Below are 8,779 nucleotides of genomic sequence, written 5' to 3' on the forward strand. Positions count from 1 at the left end.
TCTCCAGCTCCCATCAACAGCCCCCGCGTAGGATAGCTGATGGTCACTTCACTGCAACTGGATTCCTCGACCTCCAATTTTTGTCCCTCTAATCTCACTGCAGAGCATTCCCTATCAGAAGAAGGGTGAGTTACACCGACAAGACGCAGAATACACACCCTCCACCGTCCTGAGAAAACCCCTTAATCCTGATGTTATTCTATGTTAGTACAAAAACCTGCTGGAAATGTAAAGAAAAAGAAGGTACCTTTTATCATATGTGGCGGACTTGTAAGGTAATAAAAGCAGCCTGGGAGATTAAATATAATGAAATGGGGAAAAAATGTTTACAATAACCTTTGTTACAAAAAAAACCCATAAGCTTTCTTATTAGGTATTATAGGTACCGACATCCCAAAGGAGCAGAAAAGACTTTTTATGTATGGGACAAGAGCCGCTCAGAATCCGTGTTACTAGCCCAGAGATGGAAAGAAGACAAAGACCCTACCAGAGAGGAATGGCAAGCCAAGCCAAAATGGCAAAGCTGACTGGAAAAACTCAGGAACCAAGAGGACAAAAATGTTCAAAAAAAGAATGGGAAAAAATTATAAGTTGCCTAGGAGGCCACTCTAAGCAGATGGAAACATTAGCAGGATTTTAATTTGGCTTGTTTTGTAACAAATACCATGGATAATATGGATTGATATAAACCAATCATATGCAGTTGTAAATGTTGAGAATAGACCCCATGGAGGGGGTGGGGGAAAGTCGCGAGATTCAGAGTAATCTCAATATATGGATATGCATTTGGATTGTGAAAATTTTATATTTGTAAAATCAAATTAAAATGATTAATAATAATAATAATCCTGATAGTATATAATCCTGCAGGATAGTACGCACCCCGGAAATGATCTCTTTCAGCTTCTGCCTTCTGGAAGAAGGTACAGGGTTATAAAGACTAGGACTAGCCGCCTGAGAAACAGTTTCTATCCAAATGCGATTTTGGTTTTAAACGCAGTGTAAGGTAGTCCCTGTGGGAGTATATTGTATTTAATTATGGGGTATCAGAGTTTTTAGGGGGTTAACCAGGCTGGGATAGCTGGGATAGCAGGCTTGTTGGTTTTTGAATGTCTAATGTAGATTTTTTTCAGTTTCGTTGTTCTGTATGGGACAATGACAATAAAGATTATCGCATTTTAGTTTTGTCCTTTGGCAGATTTACAACAAGAAAAACACACACCAATAAATAACTTTTTGAAAGGGTCAAGATTAGACACGGATGCACAAAGCATTTTTTTAAAAAAATTAAACTCTTTATGTTCTGTTCCACTCCCCCTTTCTTCCTGCCCAGGGTGACCCTGCTCTCTGCCTGCACCTCAGAGACAGGGCATCACATGGAGCTGGGCCTCAGCAATGGCAGCCTCTCCTGCTCATAGCTGTCAGGTGTCCCTTATTTGGCAGGAAAGTCCCTTATCCCAGTGTCCCGCTGCTGTCCCTTATTGATGATGTCCCTTAAATTTCTCGGGTTTCAAAGGAAGCAGCTCCTCTCCCTCCTTCCCTGCTGGCCAGGGAGGAGGAAGGCTCCAACTGTGTTGCTTGGCCTTGTTGCTCACCCAATAAGAGTCTAAGAACAACTGGGGGGTGGAGCTTGCATGCCTTGTGCCGATCAAATCGGCCGCGTTGCCTGGGGACTCGCCTTTGCTCAGCGCTTCCCAGCGGAGAGGTGGCGGTGGTTTTCTTTGCTGCATCCCCTTTGCTGGGTTGCTGCGCTATGGGAACCACCACTTGAGGCTTTGTTTGGCTGCTGGTTGACTCAAATCCCTTATTTTGGCTGCTTATCCCTTATTTTCTAAGCAGCTGGTCCCTTATTTTCAAATCTGTAAGTTGACAGCTATGCTCCTGCTCCTCTCCTGCTCTCCAGCAGCCACTACAAGCTGCCCAGGTGAGGAGGCTAGCAGCAGCAACCACAGAGAGGCAACAGGACGTTCCCTTGCCGCCACCACTGGGGACAAGTACCAGCTCATCCTCTTCCCTGAGCTCTGCTGCAGCAGCACTGGCAGAGAAAATAGGAATATTCTAGGATCAAATCAGAAGCCGGGATGGTTTTCGTAATTCCGGGACTACCCCTGGAAAATCAGGACACTTGGAGGTTATCGATCAAACGCCTACCCTGGGGAAATTGTCCTGAACCTTTTCTCTGCCTTCCACCTATTCTCTCCCTCTTTCTTCTCCCAGACCTACAACTTGCAATCCCTTCTGAGGAAATTCCTTAGGTTGCTTTCCTTCCACACTCAGAGAACTCGGGAGTCCCAATTCTCTCATCTCCCCCTCCCCTTCCCCTTGATGTATAGTGACTCATTGATCTTCTTCCTGCTGAGAACATGAAATTCTACGTTTCCAGCCTTTTCTCCCAGCAGCATGCAATAACTCATTTGCGACTCTCGGAGAAGCTGGAATTCCCAGCTGCCCCAGCCTCCACCACTTGTAGCCACTGAACCCATGCTTGGGAGAGCTCTACGGAGGAAAGGGGCTAGGGCAGCAACATGGACCATTATTTCCATGGCAACTGTATCCATGGCAATGGGCCAACCAGTCAATCACTTCCCTTCCACATCTGGCTGATGGTGTGGTGGGAGACCAGAAGGAGGCCGAGATGGTTGGACAGTGTTCTCGAAGCTACCAGCATGAGTTTGACCAAACTGTGGGAGGCAGTGGAAGACAGGAGTGCCTGGCGTGCTCTGGTCCATGGGGTCACGAAGAGTCGGACACGACTAAACGACTAAACAACAACAAATATATATGTAATTTTAAAATGGTAAGTATCCCCAAGTTCCTGCTTTAAAAACACAACAACCTGGAAATGTCCATCAACTTGGGGGAGTCCATCTCCCTAGATTATTTTTATGGGGGGCGGGAGGCTGAAGGTACCTTGGCCCCTAGGAGCTTGCTCCTATGGCAATGGCAGCCGCACCTTTACTTGACATCACATCTGATTTAACCAGTAGTTCCTCTGCCTGCCTTGCTTGGCAAATATCATCGGGTTTCACTACACCACAGCAAGGCTTACTTTGCAAAGCAGACAGTTGTGTCCCGGCAAACGTGGGCTGAGTTGCGGCACAGAGAGAAAGAGATGCACCATTTATTTTTTGCTTCATGTGGCATCTCTGCACACCTCCACAAAGAGAGGCCACACTTGCGCTGTGCTTATTCTGATCTGCGAGTTGGCTCGAAAACGTCGGTGGCGAAGAGAACAAAGTTGGCAGCGGGGAAAGAATTTGGTTCCAGGAAATGATACTTTATCAATAGGAAAGCTGTTGCTTGGGCCAGGATGAAAGAAGCAGCTCCATCCAGTTGGGAGGTTCTGATCCACCCAAGGGGAAGCAGGCAGTCCTTCAGCTCAGCAGTCTGTGAAGGAAAAAAGTCTTGCTCTGTCTGCAGCAGAATTGCATCTCCCTTCTCTGATTCTATTTGTAGTTTATGTCAAGAGCAGTGAATGCTGGTTTTCCTAAAGACTCTCTGCAGAACTTGGGCTACAACCAAGATCTCTGGCTGCCATCCACGGATCGGGAAGATTTCCCCTCTTCTGTCTCATTGTACCAGAACCCCATGAAAGTCGGTTACAGAATGCACAATTAGCACGAGGAATGCGCACCACCACAGGGTGCGGTTGAAGGCAGCCATTAGCCCCGACGGCTTTTGGAAAAGGGGGCCTGAAAAACAGCTTTTAGACATTATTGCTAATGGAGCATCCATGTAGGAACACGGGGCCGGCTCTGTCATTAGGCAGAGGGAGGCAACCGCCTCGGGCAGCAGAGGATGTTGGGGAGGGAGTCAAGGCATGGAAGGACAGAGCACAGGGCCCTGCAAGCTGCCATGCTGCGTTTGGGTGCAGTAGCTGTTCCACTGCAAGTTTTGAAGGAAGGTTTGAATACCAGTCCAGTCAGTTTCTGTATGTAGAAGCTTCGGGCAGCCGTGTGTCTTTGGTGTAGGCCAGACCTTACATGCTGGCAGTGGGGAGCCACAGTTGCTGTTATGTACTGTTCCACCCACAGCAGCGGATCCAGGGGACTTGGTTTCAACGCCAACTAGGGTTGCACCACAGCCTCAGCAAGAATCGGGCGCCCCCCCCCCGGACCTGGGTATCGCTCCCCGGCAGTCTGGCAGGGTTTCCAAGTGCCCAACTTATTTAAAGGACTATGTTGTTGGACATGTAATACTGTTGGTCTAATGGAAGTAGGTGAAATGTAACCGATATGTTTTTGTGCCTAATTGAACCATTACGTGTAGTGCTGTATATAAGGAAACCATTACCATTGTAACTAACAACTTATCACGGTGGGGAGGGGTGTTATGTACTGAAGTTCTCACCCTGGGCCAGCAGGGGGATACTGTAGATCACGGGTGTCAAACACAAGGCCCGCAGGCTGAATCCGGCCCGCCAGACCTTGTCATGTGGCCCGTGTAGCTGCCGCCGGCCACCAGCCTTCACCTTTTATTCTCGCTTTTTTTTTTTGACACAAGAAAGCCGCCTCTTCAGTGCATGCGCGGCAGCCTACAAGCCAGAGAACGTCTGCCCTCTAGCGGCACCGGCCATTCTACGCAGGAAACCTCCACTTTACATGCATTCCTACAGATACAACCGGCCCTTTGAGGGTGACCAAACTGCTGATGCTGCCCCCAATGAATTTGAGTTTGACACCCCTGCTGTAGATAGTTCAGGTCCACATATGCAAATAAGGGATCGAAAGTGACGTTCAGTGATTGGATAGTTACAGAAAATGGTTACTGTTGCATTCTAGCGGAGCTCTATATAAGCAGGCTGGCTGAACCCTTCAGTTCAGTTCTGTCTTGGCCTGTGAATAAACAAGAGCTGTTTGAAGAATCGCTGTGTCATCTGGTAGGTTCACCCACAACTTAACAGTTGCCAAATGCAGCCCTCCTGTGCTTTGTTCTTGGGTCTCTTTCCAGGCCACACACCCCTCCCCAGCCAAAATCTCCCTCTCCAGACCTTAGTCTGCTGGCCTTCCTCTGCCTGGCTGCAGGTTCCTCTGATAATTCCTCTTGCTTGCCTGAATGGAGGGCTTAATAGAGAGGGCTGGGTTGCATAGTAACTAGGGTTGCCATATTTCGAAAAGTGAAAACCCAGACACAAGATTTAGAGAAGCCGTCCTGGTTTCTGATTTGATCCCAGAATGTCCCACTTTTCTTTAGGATGTCCCTGATTTCACTAGAGAAATGCTGGAGGGTATGGAGTTGTCCAACCCCCCAAGCTGTCTGAAGGCAATTCTGTCTAGGGAAGTTTTTAATGCCTTTAATCTGTTAAGTGGTGAGGCTAGGCCGAAGCCTGCTAGCATTTCAGTGGGCAGTAAAAATACTCTTATTCTGTGTGGTTCTTAATGGCTTTTAATATAGGAGTGAAGGTTTTAGCTCCGCTCCATTTGATTTTAAGGTTTTTCCTTTTCATTCTTGTTAATTAATGGGAGCGGGGGTTTGGGGTTTTGTTTTGTTTTGTTGCTTGGTTCTTTTATGTAAATTGCTCTTATGGGGCCCTTGAGTGATATAAATGTGCTCTGAAAGTAAATTAGTAAATAATCTTAAGACTCCAAGGAGAAATCCTAGGAACGGAAGGGGGAACACACTGAGCATGCTCAGTGGATGTGGGATACTGGCCGGCTGTTGGGGCAGGCAGGGGAAGCAGAAAACTAGGTGGGAGGGAGGGAGAATGGAATTTTTTGGGATAAATCAGCATGCTTAATTCTAATTAATACATGAAGGGGTTAAGACCATAGAGTAAGCTGTTCTGCCAGGCCTACGTAAGTCACACTTCCTTCCTTGGGAGGAAGGGTTACCAATCTCACTTCTACTATGTGAACCCTACCAGTAGGAGGTCTAAGCTCGATGCTCCAAATCTAGACCACATGGTTTAAGCAAGCCACCTTCGTGTTTCTGTACCAACAATTTAGAAACATTTATCACTCTGGAACTGACCTAAGTTTTTCTGCCTATCTTGCTACTGTATGGAAAAGAACATGAATCTGGCCTTTGAAGCGTTTGAAATTCTAATGGATTATTTAATATTTGTTATATTTGATATAAGTTGTTTAAAGTCATTGTGACTTTTTCTATTGGATCAGATGGTTATTGTTAACGTTTGATGTTTTATTATGTTTTTATATGTGTTGGAAGCCGCCCAGAGTATCTGGGGCAACCCAACCAGATGGGCGGGATATAAATTAAAATTACTTATTTATTTGCAAGTAAACCATTTTTAACTTACCAAATGTGCGGTCTCTTTCTTTGCTAAGGGAGGTGGGGAATTTTGGAAGCAACTTAGTAGGGAATATTTTAAAGGTCTAAGCCTATATGTCCACTCACATTTACTTTGCTGCATGGCTTGTGATTTTAAATCTCTGCTGGGACTCTCTCACCAAAGAGTACTTGCCCCTAACCTGGATTTAGGCTTCCAGGAAATTCTCTTTTTTATTTTTCTACCTAGTGCTTTGTTCTTTTAACCAAACAAAAATACGAAAACCAACACATTCTGCCCTACCAGCCCCAATGGGAATCAGCCATCCTTGGTCCTCCGTGCTGGCAGACAAAGTCATCTGATTAGCCATAGGAAGTTGCCTTAGACCAAGTCAGACTTATTAGTTCCTCTGTCTCAACATTGCTCACATTCACTCCATACATTTTAAATACTATGATACTAATTTGAACAGTCACAGTTTCCCCCAAAGAACTGTGAGAGATGCAGTTTCTTAAGGGTGCTGATAGTTATTAGGAGACTCCCATTCCCTTCATAGAGTTCCAGTTGACATAGTGGTTTAATGATTCCTCACAGGGAACTCTGGGAATTGTAGCCTTGTGAATGCAATATGCTTTATTTGGATTCCTTCCTCTAAGGAACTGAAGGCACCAACGTTGTCCTCCTCCATTTCATTTTATCCCTAGAGATTGTGCCTGGCCTAAAATCAACCAGCAAGCTTTGTGGCTGAACAGGGATTTGAACCCAACTCTTCCCAGCCTTAGGCCAGTACTCTGAGAACCATACCACATGCCTTAGAATCCCAAAATAAAAGAATGACAATGGAAAGCCATATAAGGTGAAATGATAACCCTACACACCCCACCCCCTCACACACAATAGGAAAAGAACAGGCAGCAGCAAAGTGGGCAGGCGACAGATGACAGAAGGATCATGTCAGCGCTCGCCAAAAGCCTGAGAGAATAAAAAGGCTTTAACTTGAGCGTTCAATGTTTTTTTTTTATTATTATGTTTGAGTCTCCCTTTCCTCCAAGGAGCTCACAATTCTTCCCCCTTTTATTTCCTCACAACAACCTTGTGAGGTAGGTTTGTTGGACAGATTAGAAGAAGAAGAAGAAAATAAGAGTTTGGATTTGATATCCCGCTTTATCACTACCTGAAGGAGTCTCAAAGCGGCTAACATTCTCCTTTCCCTTCCTCCCCCACAACAAACACTCTGTGAGGTGAGTGGGGCTGAGAGACTTCAGAGAAGTGTGACTAGCCTAAGGTCACCCAGCAGCTGCATGTGGAGGAGCCGGGAATCGAACCTGGTTCACCGGATTACGAGTCCACCGCTCTTAACCACTACACCACACTGGCACACTGATTAGAGCGACTAGGCGCAGGTCACCCAGGGTGGAGAGGCCCAACCTGTCTACCAGGAGAACCTAGCGTTGGCAACCAACTGTGCCATCGTCCCGTCTTGTTTACCGTGTCTTGAGAGCAGAGCTTTGCTGCCAAAGAATGAACCGAGCTGAGCTGAGTCAAGCCTGCAATTGACCGTGGGGTACTGATGTTTCATTCAGGGTGGGTGAATCTGTCAGTGTTGGTTTCCCTCCATTTCCCATCTTCTCCCCAATCTTAAATTCAGTTCTCCATAGTTCCACATCAGTTAGCAATTAGAAAATTAACATTCATTAGCTTTTCAGTGAGGATTCCTTCCAATAAACGCATACATGTGTCTGTGCAATTTCCCCAAATTTATATTTATGTTATCAAGCAATTTCTCCCTATATAATGTATTTTCATATATGCATATATGAAACACGTTATACATTTACTAATCATAGAATATGCACATACACGTGTCTATGCAATCTCCCCTAAATTATATTTATGTTATCAAACAATTTCTCCTTATATTATGTCTTTTCATATATGCATATATGAAACACGTTATACATTTACTAATCATAGAATATGCACATACATGTGTCTATGCAATTTCTCCTAATTTATATTTACGTTATCAAACAATTGCTCTGTATATTATGTATTTTCATATATGCATATATGAAACATATATTTGCTAATCATAGAACTGTAGAGTTGGAAGGGAACCTGAGGGTTATCTAGTCCAACCCCCTGCAATGCAGAAATCTCTTGCCCAAGGTGGGGCTCAAACCCACAACCCTGAGATTAATAATCTCATGCACTACGTACTGACTGAGCTATCTTATGCTCAAGCTGATGGCACCCAGAATTCCCAGGCGGTCTCCCATCCAAGTACTAACCACGCTTGACTCTGCTTAGCTTCTGAGGTCAGACGAGATCAGGCGTGTCCAGGGTAGTATGCCAGAATATGCATGTTTAAGCCCACTGTCCCTGGTACACTGGGCTTCAGCTTGTAGGTTGAGACCCACTAGTGGGGTCATGGCCTGATCCAAGGTGAGTTGCAACAGGAGCACTACCACCATGCAAAATATGGTAAAAGATTAAGACATGGGACCCTAAGTGCATGTTTGGGTTAAAAGTGGTCTGAAATGGCCAGAG

The sequence above is a fragment of the Podarcis gaigeae genome (assembly GCF_964106915.1).
Source record: "Podarcis gaigeae genome assembly, chromosome: 13".
NCBI lineage: Eukaryota > Metazoa > Chordata > Lepidosauria > Squamata > Lacertidae > Podarcis > Podarcis gaigeae.